Here is an 18,803-nt window from a genome sequence, read left to right as displayed (position 1 = left end):
AGTCCACACTTGAGTTACTGATCACAGCAAAAATATATCTGTCTAAAACATTATTTTTTAAAATTAAGTTTTTCTGGAAAATGGTACTTTCGCCCCTGCTCACCCCTACTGTGAGTCTCTACAGTAGAATGTTGGTTACTGTGAGTCTCTACAGTACATTGCTGGTTACTGTGAATCTTTGCAGGATATTTTATTCACTGTGACTTTCTACAGCACATACCTTTTTACTGTGATTTTTACAGTTTTAAAACACTACTGTGATTTCACACTGAATGCACTGTAATCCACTGTGAACTTTATTACAGTTATTTGCTGTGCATAAACACAGTTAATTACTGTAGATTTCACAAGCATTTTTTACAGTGTATATTAATAGTAAGTACTGTAACCCGGCTCACATTACAATGAAACACCGAGTTTGTACTAAAGACATTGAATTATTAGCGCTCAGCTTAAGGCCATACTATCTGCCGAGAGAGATACATCAAATTAGACTTTTTGTCGTGTATACACTCTAAAAATGGTTGGATTAAAAACAACCCAATTGGCAACCCAGCGCTGGGTAAATATTGGACAGAACACATGCTGGGTTAAAGTAACCCAACACGTTGGGTAACACATTTTAACCCAGCAGGTTGGGTTGTTGAGAAAACCCAACATGTAGTCATTTTAACCATTTATGGGATTAATATTCTGGGTTTTGGGTTATTTTTGCTGGGTTATTTTTATCATGTGCTTTATTGTAAATCAAGACCATTGTTAACAGCAAATAAATGTTTATTTGACTGCAAAATAACTACAAACTCTTACATTTTTACAGTTGTAAGTTGTAAAATCATTTAAAGGACTGCTTACTGACCCAAGTATAAATATATTTATAAAATATCATAAATTATGCACATTGAAGTAACAATGTAACAGGTTGAATCAATTCGTTTAAATTTAAGACAGAATTTGTAATTTTACAGTATATATATGAAATACTGAAATGTACATAAACAAAACTACATCAGTGTAAAAAAGAAACAATGTAATTGTTAAATTAAAAGTAAAATCATTCATAGATGTGTAAAGTTTTTTTAAAGAACAAATGTTTTAAGTTTCACAGAATGGAATGTATTTGACTAAAAATACTTCATTTATTAAAGTTACTCGTCGCGAACAAAGATGTACAAAGGAAACGAACTGGAGAGGATTTATCCATTTGAAAAATGACAGACTACAGGAATTCCCATAGAAGCACATTGCCTGGGGTATTTATTTTTTTAAGCACTTAAAATGCCTTTAAACCAGAGACTGTAAAAAATATGCAAGTAGTGTCTGTGACGTCACCCATTGGTTTGTGAAGAGCATTTTTGAAGCTTAAAGTAGGCGGTGCGTGCCGTCGCCATCTTGGCCGAATTGCAGTTTAAGTCACTTCCGTATTCAGAGAGACTGATTGAGAAAAAAGATTGAGAGATCTGCTGCATGTTTTCCATGGCCAGGACGAAAGGAAAGGGTTTGGAGGATTCTGTCCAGAGAAGAAATTCCACCACATTTGTTGCAATCTACAAAAGAGGAAAACACTTTTAGTGGTCTGAACTGAATGATCAGATTGAAGTATTCAGAAAACCATGTGGGCCAAGTGAATTATATATTTTATAAAAATTATAAGGGTTTCATTTGCATCCCTGGCCGCATTACCACCACGTGTGAGATTTTTTTTCCAAAAATGCAATAGCCTGTTTACAGTTTGCTTAAGACTTTGGTGTTACACTCCTTTAACTTTTTTGCCAACAACAAAGGCTGCAAACCACACAGACTGACAAATATGATGATCTGATCTGACTATAAAGAATAAAGTACTGCAGAACTAAAATGTAGCAGATAATTAAGACATTCTAAATATATTTTAAATAGGAATTATTAAATGTTATACTTACTGGCTGAAGTTGTTTGAAGGTCTTGCTAGCCTCATCAATGGATGGACGTTAAAACTCTGCACACTCTAGAAAAAGAATTGGAAAACAACATCACATCTGATCTCTGCTAAAAACATAACATCTCTGATACAGTATCAGCCACAGATCAGAGGGTTGGTCAATATACATTTGAAATCACAGGAGACAACCCAAAAATATTATGAAATGAATATAAAATAGTAACTAAATACGACTCAATAACACTTCTAATTTCATATAACAGTACACATATACATGTTTGTTAACAGATAGTCACTTCCACGCAGCCTCCGTCTTGGTGACAAATACGTTTATGTTTTCAAGTTCATATTCAAACACTTAAATTATTGTTTCATTTTAAAAGAGAGGAACAAGCATACATATAAGACACCAGTTCTTGGAAACGCTGTTTCGTTTTAATTTATCGACGCGTTACCTGCCGTACCAACTGTGAAGTGAATGTGCTTCTTGTCTTTGCCTCAGTGACAGCGTAGACGACGGCTCCGTGAATGTGATCCTCCGCCGCGGCGCCGCCGGTAAAGTTAACATGTGCTTCTGCTCGCGCCTCGCCCTTTGCGGTCTGTCTTTACATAACGAATGACAAGAAAGCAATTCGTTTGTCGCTAAATTTAATTTAACAGCGTCGCTATCGCTTGTTAAGCTGGGAAAGGGAAAACTATGCGCGTGTGTGACACAAAAAGCCGAAGTGGGTTGCGGAGGTCCACTCCCCAGCAAACATGCCCATGCGGGCCCACTGTGGGTATGCTGTGGGACACTGTGGGCAGGGCAAACCCACACCAAACCCCAAATGGGCCCCATGCGGGTTAGCCCATGTGGGGCCCACAGTAGTTTGCCCTTTGGGGGCCCTACATGGGTTTACTAGGGGCAAGCCCACTGTGGGCTTGCCCATAGTAAACCCAAACAGGGCCCATATGGGCCAGCCCATGCGGGCCCCGTATGACTTTGCCCTTTTGGGCCCCATGAGGGTTTTTTGTGGGCAAACCCACTGTGGGCTTGCCCACAGAAAAACCCAAACAGGGCCCATATTGGCTAGCCCATGCGGGCCCTCTATTACTTTGCCCTTTTGCGCCCCATGAGGTTTTTTGTGGGCCATCCCACTGTGGGCTTGCCCACAAAAAAACCCACACAAGCCCCATATTTTCTAGCTAGCCCCAATTATTTTGCCATTTATTCTTGGATCCCTCACATCCAAGTCACCCCATTTTTGAACTTTTGCCATCTGGCCGGCGCTTCAGAGCCGCGAATACCAGAACAGTAAGGCACAAAAACAGTTTCTTCCCCCAGGCAATCTACCTCATGAACAGTTAAATTTTCCCCACTCGTGCTTATGCAAAAAAAGTGCAATATCCTTATATTTTATTTGTTACCCCTCCATTCTAGTACATCCCTGCATCTTATTTAATCCTATTAAATTGTCATTTATAGCACAATTGTTTACACACCTATTTATTTGCCTACAATTTTTGTCTGTGTGTTGGTGTCTTTGTGTACTGGAAGCTTATGTCACTAAAACAAATTCCTTGTATGTGCAAGCATTCTTGGCAATAAAGCTCTTTCTGATTCTGATTTCTGATTCATTTATCATATTATAATAATATTTTTTTTAATATTTGAATGATTAAAATAAGTATACTTATTATTAAATTATTAAAATAATTATCATTGGTTGTTATTATCTTAGCAGATAATTTTTTTTTTTTATGTTAATTGTTGTTGTTAAATCAAAAACCATAGTTACTACACTTTTGCTATAATAAAACCATTTTTATACATTTTTATGAAGGTCTGTCCATTTAGAACAAAATGTGCATGCATGTTTATGTAGAAATAATTGAACACACCCCCGGATAAGGATAAGCTATGCTTTAAAGCACAACATTTCTGTTTATTTTAATACAATACATATTTAATGTTAAACAAGTTCTAATTTTCAGTCCGTCTGAACGCAGTGCTTCGCTATGAGAAACACTTTCTTTTCCATCTTTATTGTGTTTTAACATGTTGTCTTTTGTCATGTGTTATTAGCCATGTTCGACTTCATGAAGCGCTGCGAGAACCCACATCATATGTTGATGACGTAAACGTATCGCGAGACTGAGTCAAGAAATTACACGTAGAGGTCTAATTTCGAACCGCTCTCGCGGTACATTGACGTCATCATCATGTCAGCGCCGCATGAGGTCTAACACACCTATTATTTGCGGGCACGCGCCTCCGTCCTCGTGAGTTCAAAAACTGAATTTAACCGATGTTTACCTCAGACGACAGTTTTCGTTTCTGTGATAAATTCTGAGGTAAGTTTTCCTTAAATCCTGGTTACTTCGTTAAAATAAGTTCACAGTAATGTTCATTTTGTTGTTAGTAATTTGATATGACTAAAATATTATGAACTTTAATGTTTACTGTTGATTTAAGCTGTTTGTTTGACTGACCTCGTGATGTAGTACCGGTTTTGACTCGCTTTGTTAAAGGCTTACAGAAATTGTCATGAGTTAACGTAATCAACCGTGTGATGGGGATTTTGTAACATCTGTTTTATTAATTTTATTAATATGCCATATCAAACATCTTAGAACGATTATTCAAGTCAATTTGTGTAAATGGCGATCTGAGGTAACAGTCGTCATTCCTCTAAATTACACCCGAGTCAGTATAAATTAACACGTTGCTGTCTCGCAAAATGTTATAATCTTGTTTATATTCATGAAATGTTCACAAAAGCATATAAACTTACCTTGAAACAACTGCTTCAGTGACTCTGTCCTTTCACGACGACCATTGCTGAGCACATTCAAACATCAAGGGCGCGAAGCACGTGAGCCTCTTCAAACAACCCAACATAATAACCCAGCAGTTTTAACCCAACACCTAGAAAACTGAAACTACCCAAAAAGTGTTTAAAATGTAAAAAAATAACCCAGCAAAACAACCCAACAGACTCAACCCAGCATTTTGGGTTAAAAAATAACCCAGCCATTTTTAGAGTGTATCGCACCCTCTGCTGATATACAAGTTGCTGCTTCTACGATCCATGATCTGGTAGCCCAGTCGGAGTCAGAGGCTCCAGATTCCGCTAACTTTGTGATGGGAGACTGCAACTCATGTAGTTTAAATGAGCACTTATCTACATACCAGCAATATGTCACCTGTCCCACCCGCAATGCAGCCTGCCTCGACCTGTGTTACGGAAACATTCAGGACGCCTTTTACTCTAAAGCACTGCCTGGTTTAGGGAACTCGGATCACAACATGGTTAAACTGATGCCCGCTTATGTGTCCAGGCTGCGGCGGGAGAAAGTCAAAAAGGTGGAGGTTAAGAGCTGGACTGCTGCCGCATCCGAGGCACTGCGCGATTGCCTAGAGCCAGGGATGGGCAGTATTTCAAATACATGTATTTAAAATACGTATTTGAAATACAAAATAGTATTTTGTATTTTAAAGCCTTTGAAAAAAATGAAATGTAATTTGTATTTAAATACATTTAAGATGAGTATTTTTGTATTTTTAAAATACTCAAAATACTTTGAGTCAGTCAACCAGTCAGGGTGCTGTTTTCATGCATCAACTAGTTCAGACCAGACAACAGAGGTAAGGTAAGCAAATATATCTGTGCAGCTTTTAGTGGGCAATAATTGAAATGTTGGAGTGGGAAATAAAGCAAAGGCGATTGAATTATTGGGTGTGATGTGATTTGTGTTATAACTGTCGCAAAAGGAAATTCAAATTCACACTTGCACGTTGGCAGGCAGTTGCACGCTACAGTTGCACTTGCACATTGCACGACTGAGACAGAGTGTGGAACGCTGACAAATTGGCCTACACTTTTGACTTAAAGGAAAACCACATTTTTTTTATATTTTACTATGTTCTTACCTCAACTTAGACAAATTAATACATAACTATCTTTTTTTCAATGCATGGAGAAAGAGCACATAGTTTGCAGCACTTAGACCTCAGCGCGCAGCAACATCTTCACAGGAGTAATGATGTTACTGCGCCAGAGGTTGAAGTGCTGCAAACTAAGTGCTCTTCCGCCATACAATATAGTTCTCATTTTTTATTCACTTAAAAATCACGTTTTATTTTGTGCCACCATACTTACTTGTGTAACTATGTAACAGTCTTTAAAATAGGGAAAACATGGAAGTGTTTGGTGGCTTCTATATTCATCCCTGTTTGGATCCTAAGGAATAAATGGGACTAGGCTAAATGCAAACACATTCATGACATGCTGTGCAAAGATTAAGTGCACATACAGTATTGAAAAAAGATAGGCATGTATTAATTCATCAGGTAAGAACATAATAAAATATTGAAAAACTGTGTAAACCTAAAAGGCTTTTATGCTTGACGTGCTCTCCGTTGTATAATTCTGTGAAATGACAGGGGGCGACTCGTGAGTAATTGTTCTCAAAACCATCAAAAAGCAGCAATGAGAGGACTTAGTTTGCCGAATAATTTGTCTCGTGAGACGTTTGTAAATGCATGGATTTCTTAACATATAAACTGATTAGGTTGTGGGTCATTTTGACGACACATGAAAAAGTTTTTATGATGTTTTTATAAAACATCACTTTACTTGAGGGGGTGTTCATAAGGCTGACATGACACATTCATAATCATAACATGACACGTGTCATGAATATAAAGGAGATTTTGTGGATGTTTGTGACAGCTGTCATTTGGTGTCATTTGTTCAATTGTGTGGTTTTTGTTGCAAGGATGACATTGTTTGAGATGTCTTTGTTATGACAACTTGACATTAAAGCAACACTATGTCGTTTTTTTACCATTAAATAATTTCTCTAAAATTATTTAAGTGATAGAACAACATTTAAATGGACAAATTGTACTGTTGCTGCAACCTGAGCAGCCTCCTAGCTGCTACAAGCACACTCTGAAAGTGGCGGTGGAGGGTAGGAAACACAGCCCCGCCCCTCCCCCTGCCTGCAGAAGAGTGTCTGATACCAGGCACTGTTGCACTTTTCAACCACATGGGGGAGCTGTAAGTCATTTTTACATGGAAACTACATTGTGTTGCTTTGACCCATACATCATAACTTGCCGTGACAACTTGACATTAACCAAGACAACATAACTGACCACTTTTTACCAGTGATACAAATATAATTTGTCATTAAAATGTCATTAAGTGTTAATACTCTGTTAAATAGTTTTTATAACAGCATCATGAATATTCTTCAGTTCATAATGTTTATTTGACCGAGTATTAATAACCCAGACAGCACATTCAGTCTTACCGACGTTGGCAATTGGAGGGCACCAGCGGCAAAGTGTCGGTTGGGGTTTTTCCCCTGCACACAGAATAAAAGTAGGTGGGTAAACGATCGGCGCGATGAGTCTGCAGCCCACTACTCTCTGGAGATCGGTGGAAGAACCGTGAGCAACCTTTTTGCCGATCACGCTTTTTTTCTTCACTAGATCTACGCAGTTGTTGGACCACATCAAGCCGGCAGTGTAAGCGCAAAGGTATGTTGATTAAATATGATTGTGGAAATGTTTTCGATTAACGAATGACAGAAATTGGCGTTGGAGGCAACGTTACATGTTTTTAAACTTGGTTTGTTGTTATAACTGTTGACTTGGGGTGCGTTTCCCAAAACCATAGTTGCTAACCTGTTGTGTTAGCACGTTGGTTGGCAATGGGAAATAAGCAACATGGTTTGGGAAACGCACCCCTGGTTAGTTATTATTAATATGTTCGCGTATTAAATATTTTTCAGTGAGTTATTTTAGACAGTATTTTAGACGTGAGGGGATCGTTCGGTAAAAAGCCAGGTAAACGGTCATAAATTGACAGACTGTCTTTTGTCTACACAAAAATGACATCTGTCATTTTATAATATCAACCCCTTACACTCTAAATGCATTTTTAATGATTTTGTCTAACTGACATGCTTAAAATTAAAGGCAGCTCTTGTTGTGCGTTTTTATGGTAACGTTAAAAGTAGACCTGTCAATCAAAGAGCTTCGTTTAGTACAAGTGCACAGCCACTGTAGACAGTCATACAAAGTGGTTATGAAGTAATAAAGTGATAGTAAGTAAGTGTTTTTGGACACACACCTATTCATAAAATAGAGCCTTTAATTAACCTTTGTAATTTAAGCAAAATAAAATGTCTTTTCTGTTTTTTTCACTCAGGTAAATATGATGAAGGCATGGCTTGGTGGCCTCCAGACCGCATTTCGGCCACGGAAATGTTGTTGTTCCCCAGTGGTTCTAACCTGTTAGCAACTCAGAAAGTTTATTAAAATGGGTTCCCAGCATCAAAATGTCTGGTTGTTGCGTTTGGTTGCACTTATAATATACTAATATACGTATATATGTATCTGGCAACTTTATATTTGGCCATCTGCTAACGTCTTCTATCCACTCCACTATAGTACACGGATCTGGTAGATTTGTTGAAAAAGTCGATGAGTCAACTGTTTGCGCATACGTTGCCACATCATCATTGTGTACAAAGACTAAAAGGGTCTATAAAGACTCATACAAAATACTCCAAAGTTTTTTCAAGAGGACATCACCCAACCCATCTAAAGGATGGAAACAATACTCTTGTTGAATACTACATGAGACAAGTAAGAGTGGGGGGCTATGGTGTTCTGATGTTACTCATCAAAACTAATCTTTGTAAAAACTTTTCATTTACAGACCATCGTGACTTAGATCACCATCAACACCATCATCATCCCCTGCATCGTGCCCCTCATCAGACACCCAGAATGCACCACAAACATCACAGGCGAAAAAGAAGAAAACGCACAACAAACCTTCCAAAACACCCTCCTACCTATGGCTGGAAACAACATAACAGCTGGCAAGTTGAATAACTATTTTGACCTTAAAGGCTTATATTTTTTATCTTATTCACTGTATTCCCATAGTTAGATTAGTGCATACATACTCCTTTCATCTCTGTGCGTGCCGTAACTCTGTCTGACGCACCCACCGCTAGCTTAGCTTTGCACAATGACTTGAAGTAAATGGCTCCAGCTAGCATGCTGCTCCCAATAAGTGACAAAATAATGCCAACTTTTTCCTATTTATATGTTGTGATTTGTATAATCACAACATGTACAAATAACAAGGTCATGTGAGACACAGCCATCCATTAATCATATACATACAAGGAACTATATTCTCAGAAGGCAAAGCACGGCTACTTGGGTGGAGTGATTTGCTAGCAGCACCTGAGAAACCCCCGGTGAGGAGCAGAGAGTTTGGTCAGAGTTGTGCAATTACTCCGCCCAAGTAGCAAGTTCTTCACCTTCTGAGAATATAGTTCCCAGTATGTATTAAAAGATGGCTGTGTCATGACCTTGTTGTTTGTACACGGTGTGACTAAACAAATCACAACACAGAAATAGGAAAATGTTGCCGTTATTTTGTCACTTATTGGGAGCAGCATGCTAGCTGGAGCCATTTACTTCTTTTAAGTCTTTATGCTCAGATAGGCTAGCGGTGGGTGCGTCAGACTGAGTTATGGCACGCACAGAGATGAAAGGGGTATGTATGCACTTATCTAACTCTGGGGGTTACTGTGAATGAGCTAAAAACCCTCAAAAGTCGTCGTGTTCCTTTAAGTTTCCATATGTCCATTAGAAAATTAAAGGGATAGTTCACCCAAAAATGAAAAATAATGTCATTAATGACTCATGTCGTTCCAAACTCGTAAGACCTCCGTTTATTTTCGGAACACAGTTTAAGATGTTTTACATTTAGTCAGAGAGCTTTCTGACCCTCCATTGAAAATCTATGCACGGTATACTGTCCATGTCCAGAAAGATAGTAAAAACATCATCAAAGTTGCAATTTGACATCAATAGGTCAGTTAGAATGTGTTGAAGCATCCAAAATACATCTTGGTCCAAAAATGACGAATTTATTCAGCATTGTCTTCTCTTCCATGTCTGTTGTGTAGCGGATGTGTCTGACTAAAGTCTTGTGACTCAGATGGCGTGTTATCCTCAGATATGTTTGTGAATTTTCACATTTACAGCATTTGTCTCCCTCAGACTGTAAACGAAGCTCGGGCACACCAAAAAAAAAGCGGGGACGCACCTAATAACACATCAGCCACGTCGTACGTCAGCTGCGTCACTGCAGTCATGTGACTTTAGTCTCATACTTGTTATTATGCCTGATAAGAATTTGTAATCTTTGTGTTTAAACATTTTTCGAATTTTAATCCTTGTTTTTAAATGGCCATGACAGTGACAAAAAGGAAGCAGCCTTCTCTAGCCCACCCAAGTTTCCATCAAAGGAGCAAGCCTAGTAAGACATTTTATGTGTATAATGCTGCACTTCTCATACAGTGAATATCAGATGTAGATATCTAAGGTGCAAATTTTATGGTTGATGTGCCTTTTTGATCATCTTTTTTAATCTTCTTGAAGTGTCAGTAAGAAGAAAGCTGACTATTGTGTTAAATGTGCTTTATAAATAAAGGTTGTTGTTGTTGGCTAACCCTCCCACCCCTTGTTTAACTCCTCCAGCCCATCCCACATCATTGTAGAGTGAAGGTAAGTGTACCCTATATAGTAAAATGCATCAGGTCCCTAAACTCAAGCAGACACAATGTACTCCACAGGTCCATAGCACATACCATAGTTTGATGTTCCAGAGATATGATTTTTGAGTTTATATTAGTAGTGTGATCAGTAAACCAAGGTTTTCCGTCTTTCCAAGAGACTGCGGTTAATATTCAGAAAGAGGCGCAGAGAACTGAAGGCTTTCCTGACTGTAAGCCATTTAAAACGCAGACCATGAAAACACTGACAAGTGTGTGTAGAAATGTGTAGCAATTACTCAGCCCACTGACATTAGTTTATCTAATTGTGATAAACTTGACTTACTGTTCACTCCAATAATTTCATTTTTCTGTATTTTCTAGTGACACCGAATAATAACGAAGGCCTGTGTGCTTTGCAGCAGCCCCCACGTCACCCTCTTCCAGGGCTCCGTCAGAGGACTAACGATAGTAAGATATTTTACATGTAATGTATGATACTGCACTTTTTACTCAGAACATCATACTGAGGTAGTAAAAGAATACATTTCAGAATAATTCAATAGCAAATGAATTGGGGCCAGATTTTAAAATCAAGCTGGATCTGGGCCATTTGTGTTTTTTCCATTTAAGTGATTACATCAGTGAATGAGGACCTTCTTCGTACTGAATGTAAGTTTCCATTAAATATGTGATGCATAGACCCTTTTACAGCCCACGTGATCAAATAGTTTGCGCGCGCAGTGTTGTTGTTCACCAGTTGTTCTAACGTGTTAGCAACTCAGAAAGTTTATTAAAACGGTTTCCCAGCATCAAATGTCTGGTTGTTGCGTTTGTTTGTACTAATGTAATATACTAATATACGTATATATGAAGAGTTTGGTTCCAAAACTCAATAAATGCCATTTTCGAAAAAAATGAGTTACTGCCAGAATCAGTATTATATCAGGTCAGTAATAAAAAGTAAATTCTTAATTTTACGCAAAAACCAATATACGCCGTGTTATTCTGTAAACTTTTCTCCCTTTTTTCCCAAAATGCAATAAACGCCACTCCTCCTTTTCTACAGAATGCCATAAATCCGCTCCACAGATTGCAGCGCACCATTCCACAATGTAAACAAACAATGGCGGCGCGCTGAGTACACAGCATTCTAGTTTTCCTCATCTACTTTGTTATACATCTATCTGCTAACGTCTTCTATCCACTCCACTATAGTACACGGATCTGGTAGATGTGTTGAAAAAGTTGATAAGTCAACTTTTTAAAATAACTTTCTCTGTCTGTGTTACTTCACTGCTGATTCTTGCCATACTTCCGTTGCCAAACTGCTCGTGCATACGTTGCCACGTCACCATTGTGTACAAACAGTAAATGGGTCTATTGGGTCTTTAAACTTGTGGCTGTAAGCGCACTTGAAAAGTTTGAGAGCAAAAAGCCTACATACTGTTTAGCAGTTTCACAATCTGATTTTATCATTTCATAGTGACAACCGTTAAAGGAATAGTCTACTCATTTTCAATATTAAAATATGTTATTACCTTAACTAAGAATTGTTGATACATCCCTCTATCATCTGTGTGCGTGCATGTAAGCGCTGGAGCGCGCTGCGACGCTTCGATAGCATTTAGCTCCAGCGCTTACGTGCACGCACACAGATGATAGAGGGATGTATCAACAATTCTTAGTTAAGGTAATAACATTTTAATATTGAAAATGAGTAGACTATTCCTTTAATTGGCAGCAGGAAGATGAATATGAAGGGCTGGGCTCTCCTGACATAAGCTGTTTAGCATGCAGATCAAGAACACACTGAGACAGGCACACACACACAAAATACACAGAACACACACAGCACAGTCGTACATAAAATGGGGAATGACAAAAATGACAGAAAAAGTTTGAGAACCACTGCTGTGGGGTCACTTGTTTAGCTCTGTTAGTTGGACCTGGGTGATGCTGTTCTTTGTGTAACGGGACTTTTTCTGTATTTCCTAGTGCCACAAGATGATTGGCAGCAAGACACACCCAGTGATGAAGGGATGTGCTCTCCTTAAATCACAGCCTATTCATCAGGTACTCCTGAGTAAGTCCTACAATGTGTTGACACAACATGATTTTATTTTTTGTAAAATGCTCTGACTTTTCTGAATTGTCTTTTATGAAACCATCCACGAAGATATATAGACTTTTGTGCTGTCTTATTTTTTTCTGTTGCTTTATTATTACATTTTTTTTAGGTGCTGTGTTAAGAAATCCTGCCTACAAAGTTCCACTGAGGCTGATATAAAGATGACTGTGAGAAACTGGCTGCGGCTGTCTGAGCAGAGACAGGAATGGGGGCGGCAAAGGCGGGACAAGCAAGCATCTTAAGTGAAATAATTGATTGGACTGATTCTGGAGTATGACTTATTCTGGAGGGAATTTCTTATTTTTGTTGCAGTTTGCTATGGGACGGTTTCAAGGACAGGGATTAGACTAGTTCTAGACTAAAATAAATGTAAGAGCTGTCCAAACTGAAAACAACTTGCACTGACATATCATAAAATACATCAGTGTCTTTTGTGATGCTTCAAAATGCACACAAGTAATGTTTTTATTAAGACATGTTATTAAAACTAGTTATATTTCAGAATTAAACTAAGGCCTAGTCCCGGTTTAAGATAATCCCTGTCCGGGAAACCACCCCAAAGTGTAATTTGTGGAGTGTTAAAATAAATGAAACTGCCTTTGCAAAAACAAAGTAAAAAAAAAATTCCAGATGCCCTTCTGTTTTGTTATTTCTCCTGGAAAACTCACTGATCCATTTTTTTCTGTTAGACTGACATTTACCAGGTTGTCATATTGTGTATGAAATACACCCTACACATAACAATCACTGACTTTCAATTTAAACTTTTTTTGTCATAAAACCTGGCAACTCAAAAGGAAGCGGCTGCAGACTGCGCAGCCACGGACGGAGTCTTGCATGCAAGTGGGCTAGTTGCCTACTTCTCAACTAGCTCTTGTCAAATTGTTAGGGAAGAAATTTTATGATTAACACAACATAAACTGTTATTGAGGGTTGATTGTTGTTGATACACAATATGAAATGAGTTAGTTTGCAGGGGTCTCCAACATTGTGAGCAAGGGCTACAACAATATGGATAAAACAATCTGGAGGGCTACTTTTTTATTTATTCTACTCAAAACTTTTTTGTTTTACTTACTGATTTTATTTTATTTTACTTTTTGATATGTTTTAGTATTGTTTAATATGTTAACATACGTAAACCAAGCCAAGTTAATATAAAACATATGTATGTAATAAATAAATATTACAATTGAGACTAATAGAATGTGCTGGCACCATGGAGACCCCTGGCCTAAACAAATCAATTATATAACGGTGGGATCCTGACGCCTCGCTCCCTTTAACACTGGAACAGCTGCTTTATAAGCATGCCTTGACGTTTACAGCGATGCAGCCGAAAATCAGCTGTGTTCAATGGGAGAGCGAAGCGGATCGCGCCGCATATAGGTCATAATAATTAGGGCGGGTTTACGTTGGCTCACGGTCGGCGATCATTCTAATGCCACCATCTTCCCGATATCTTGCCTATTAGCTACCGATCTCCATAAGACATCTCACCGAGGCACTTTATGTCGGGCAAGTACATGCGCCCCAACGTCGGTAAGAGCTAATTTGCTGTCTGGGAATATTTGACATAGTATTAACACTTAATGCCATTTAAATCATGGTTTAATGTAATGTTAACCCACAAAGCTAAGCCAGGTAGTTTCTTAAGTTTGATAATTATTGTTTATAATTTATAACAAGTTGTGTTGTATTGGTTTATGTGTCAAGTTGTCATAACAAAAATATTTCAAACAATGTCATCTTTGCATTAAAAATTACATAATTGAGTAAATGACACTTAATGGCAGTTGTCATAAATGTGCATAAAATCTTCTTCATGTTCATGACACATGTCATGTTATGATTATGAATGTGTCATGTCGGCCTTATGCACACCCCTTCAAGTAAAGTGTTACCAAGTTTTTTTTCTAGTTTTTTATTTTTAACAGGGCAGGGGAAAGCAAGAGGTACGTAAAATAAAATGAACGTTTCTAATAGTTGCACACATCTAAATGCTTTTTCAAATAGACCCAGATAGATTTCAGCCTAATAGGGATACTTGCACAGAATCACCAATTTCACATGTATTTTGTGTATTTTCAAAATACAAAATACTGTATTTGTATTTAAATACATTTTTCCTCACAGTATTTTGTATTTGTATTTAAATACATTTTTCGACACAGTATTTTGTATTTGTATTTGAAATACATTTCCATGTATTTATGCCCATCTCTGCATAACATGACATGTGTCATGAACATGAAGAAGATTTTATGCACATTTATGACAACTGCCATTAAGTGTCATTTACTCAATTATGTAATTTTTTATGCAAAGATGACATTGTTTGAAATATTTTTGTTATGACAACTTGACACATAAACCAATACAACACAACTTGTTATAAATTATAAACAATAATTATCAAACTTAAGAAACTACCTGGCTTAGCTTTGTGGGTTAACATTACATTAAACCATGATTTAAATGGCATTAAGTGTTAATACTATGTCAAATATTATTAATACTCGGTCAAATAAACATTATGAACTGAAGAATATTCATGATGCTGTTATAAAAACTATTTAACAGAGTATTAACACTTAATGACATTTTAATGACAAATTATTCAATTCAATTCAATTTTATTTATATAGCGCTTTTCACAATACTCAATTGTTTCAAAGCAGCTTTACATTAATAGAAGCAGTAAAAGCACAGAAAAACGACAGAAAGCATAACATAATACACAATAGCATAAGCAGTCAAATTTGCTGCGGCTATGACGCGACATTATGAGCAAGCATATTACTAATGTAACGTCTAGAAGAAGAAGCTAAGTTAAGCCAAAGCAGGCTACCTCCCCGGGGTAAAAAAACCCCTAGGAGAAAAAAACAAAATCCCCGGGTTGTTTGGCCGAGGAAATAAAAATAAAAGTCCTAGGAGGGAAAAACCCTTGGGAGATATACATGTATATACACACATATAAACGGATAAGGAGCTTAAGCGGAGATTAAGCGGAGATTAAGCGGAGATTAAGCAGAGATTAAGCGGATATTAAGCGGGTCCTGCCGGTGGTCGTTGGTCAGGCATCAGCTGGGCATCACATTGAAGGACGACCAGTAGATCAGAGGTGTGCCGACTTTCACATCTACCGGAACTGGGTCTGTTTGTCCCATTGTCCTCAGGGTCAATGGGACCCAGGGACGAGACAGGGAGAGAAAAACAAGATCATATTAGCGTAGGGGCCGTTCACATGTAATGCAAGTGTCACACAGTGATGTGGTTTAATCAGCTTAGTTTCAGACAGACTAACTATTGAGGCATAATCGTTTTATCCACAGTTGAGGATTTTGCAAATTGGGGGCCCACTGCGACGGTATATATGGTAACTAAGGGTCACCTTCCGATTTTTAAGAGAAAATGAAACCTGTCGACCCGTTTGACTAAGGCCTGTAACCCCACTGTCGTCGTTAATGCAGGTTCAGTGGCAAACGGGTCTATATTGCATACTATTTACAAGATCACGAGAAAACGCCCAACATCGCAACCTGACCATACGTGTCAACCCGTTTGACTAAGGCTGGAGGCCCCACTGTCATCGTTAATGCAGGTTCAGTGGCAAACGGGTCTGTATGGCATACTATTCACAAGACACAAGAAAGCGCCAAAATCACAACCCAACCATACGTGCCAACCCGTTTGACTAAGGCCAAAAGCCCCACTGTCGTCGTTAATGCAGGTTCAGTGGCAAACGGGTCTGTATGGCATACTATTTGCAATACAAAGAAAGCGCCAAAATCACAACCCAACCATACGTGCCAACCCGTTTGACTAAGGCTGGAAGCCCCACTGTCGTCGTTAATGCAGGTTCAGTGGCAAACGGGTTTGTATGGCATACTATTCACAAGAACACGAAAGTTCCAAAATCGCAATCCGACTATAGGTTAAGATAAGGTTTTTATTTATTTATTTGGTTGGTCTGTGTTATGACCGCGAGTGCTTTGTTCCGTACAGATAACTATTTCGAGTTAAGTACTTTTACTAGACAAATTATGCGAATGCTTTGTTGAAGAGAAAAGTTTTAAGTCTAGATTTAAAATTATCGACTGTGTCTGATTCTCGGACATCGGTTGGTAAATCATTCCAGAGCTTAGGGGCTAAGTAGGAAAATGACCTTCCACTTTTAGACACTTTTGATAGTCTAGGGATAATCAAGAGACCAGAATTTTGCGCCCGTAGTGTGCGTGATGGATTGTATTCTGATAGTAATTCTCTAAGATATGAGGGTGCTAGGCCATTTAAAGCTTTGTAGGTGATTAGTGATATTTTAAATTGTATGGTATATTTAACTGGTAGCCAGTGTAAAGATGCCAGAATTGGGCTTATGTGGTCATACTTTTTAGATCGAGTAAGTACCCTTGCGGAAGCGTTTTGAACTAGCTGAAGCTTGTTTACTTGATTTGCATGGCATCCCCCAAGTAGCGAGTTACATTAGTCTATTCTAGAGGTCATAAAAGCATGGATAAGCTTCTCTGCATCAGATGTAGACAGTATATGGCGTATTTTCGAGATATTTCTAAGATGGAAGAATGCTGTGCGGCAGACGTTGGCGATATGACTATCGAAGGATAAGTTGCTGTCGAACATCACACCTAAGTTCCTAACCGTGGAAGATGGCACCACAGTGCAGCCATCTATGTGCAACTTGTAATCTGACATATTATGTTTGTAGCGATTCGGTTCAATAATAAGTATCTCTGTCTTATTAGAGTTCAGCTTAAGAAAGTTATGTGCTATCCAGTCACTAACATCGCTAAGGCAGTCTGTTAGCTTAGAAAACGTGTGTGTTTCGCTGGGATGTGAGGAGATGTAAAGCTGGGTATCATCCGCATAGCAGTGAAAACTTATGTTATGTTTCCTGATAATGTCTCCTAGAGGTAACAGGTATAACGAGAACAGGATAGGACCTAAAACCGAACCCTGCGGTACACCGTATTTAACCAGGGAGTGATATGACTCTTCCTCGTTTACATAAACAAAGTGATAGCGATTGGTTAGATACGACCTAAACCAGGCTAGCGCCTGACCACTGATACCAACATAGTTTTCTAGTCTATTGAGTAAGATTGTATGATCTATTGTGTCAAAGGCTGCACTAAGGTCTAATAATATAAGAATTGAGATTTTACCACGATCGGATGTTAATAGGAGGTCATTTGTAACTCTAAGCAATGCTGTCTCTGTGCTATGGTGGGGCCTGAATCCTGATTGGAACTTTTCATATGTACTATTATTTGTCAAGAATGTGCGTAACTGGCTTGCCACTACCTTTTCTAATATTTTTGAAAGAAAAGGGAAATTTGAGTTTGGTCTAAAATAATTAAGCTCTCCCTGGTCAGGGTGCGGCTTTTTAACGAGGGGTCTAATAACTGCCAATTTTAAAGCTGTTGGAACGTATCCTATTTCTAGCGATGAGTTAAAGATATTTAGAACCGGGGTTGACACTACAGGGAATACCTCTTTAAGCAGTTTTGTGGGAACGGGGTCTAATATACAGGATGATGATTTGGATGATGTAACTAGTCTAGAGAGCTCATCTATTGTAGTAGGTTTAAATGAATCAAGATGTTCGTATGGTAGTCTAGTGTTAAGTGAACTAACGGGTAGAGTGGTGGCTGCCTGGGTAGCTACGATGTTGTCCCTTATAGCCGTAATTTTGTTAGAAAAGAAGTTCATGAAGTCGTTACTTTTGTGTTGAAGTTTACTATTGGTTTCTGTTTGTTCTTTATTTCTAGTCAGTTTTGCAACGGTGCTGAAGAGGAAACGAGGGTTATTATGATTCTCATTTATAAGCTTGCTAAGATAGGTAGATCTGGCGGTTTTAATAGCCTGTCTGTATTGTTTAACACTCTCTTTCCATGCTGCACGCCATACCTCTAACTTTGTGCTTCTATAATTTCTTTCCATTTGCCTAGTTGCCTTTTTGAGTGCTGCGGTGTGATGATCATACCATGGAGCTGGCGGTTTTTCTTTGATTCTCTTTTTTCGAATGGGAGCAACGGCATCCAATGTGTTAGAACAGACATTGTTTAGGTTTTCTATTACAATATCTAGATTGTCACAGTTATCTGCTACATGTTTAATTTGGGACAGGTCTGGAAGAGTGCTAATAAATCTATCTTT

The 18,803-nt window shown here is 38.3% G+C and overlaps 2 long non-coding RNA genes across 4 annotated transcripts; one reads left to right on the top strand and one right to left on the bottom strand.

The window, feature by feature from the left end:
- Window positions 1-511: 511 nt before the first annotated feature.
- Window positions 512-6,599, bottom strand: LOC129444401 (uncharacterized). Its single transcript, XR_012365371.1, has 3 exons — window positions 4,696-6,599; window positions 1,923-1,987; window positions 512-1,547 (listed from the first exon to the last, which is right to left on the bottom strand). It is a non-coding gene; the product is annotated as an uncharacterized lncRNA (long non-coding RNA).
- Window positions 6,600-10,062: 3,463 nt separating this feature from the next.
- On the top strand, window positions 10,063-13,259 carry LOC129434485 (uncharacterized). 3 transcript variants are annotated; one of them, XR_012365413.1, is made up of 6 exons: window positions 10,063-10,260; window positions 10,482-10,508; window positions 10,675-10,728; window positions 10,880-10,966; window positions 12,494-12,581; window positions 12,736-13,259. It is a non-coding gene; the product is annotated as an uncharacterized lncRNA (long non-coding RNA). The 3 variants fall into 3 exon arrangements; XR_012365414.1 differs by lacking the exon at window positions 10,675-10,728 and having other exon boundaries at window positions 10,246-10,260; XR_012365412.1 differs by lacking the exon at window positions 10,063-10,260 and having other exon boundaries at window positions 10,446-10,508.
- The last annotated feature ends 5,544 nt before the right edge of the window (window positions 13,260-18,803 follow it).

This window comes from Misgurnus anguillicaudatus, chromosome 22, assembly GCF_027580225.2.
Source record: "Misgurnus anguillicaudatus chromosome 22, ASM2758022v2, whole genome shotgun sequence".
NCBI lineage: Eukaryota > Metazoa > Chordata > Actinopteri > Cypriniformes > Cobitidae > Misgurnus > Misgurnus anguillicaudatus.
Note: the sequence above shows the minus strand (reverse complement) of the source record. Positions and strands in the feature narration are given on the sequence as shown.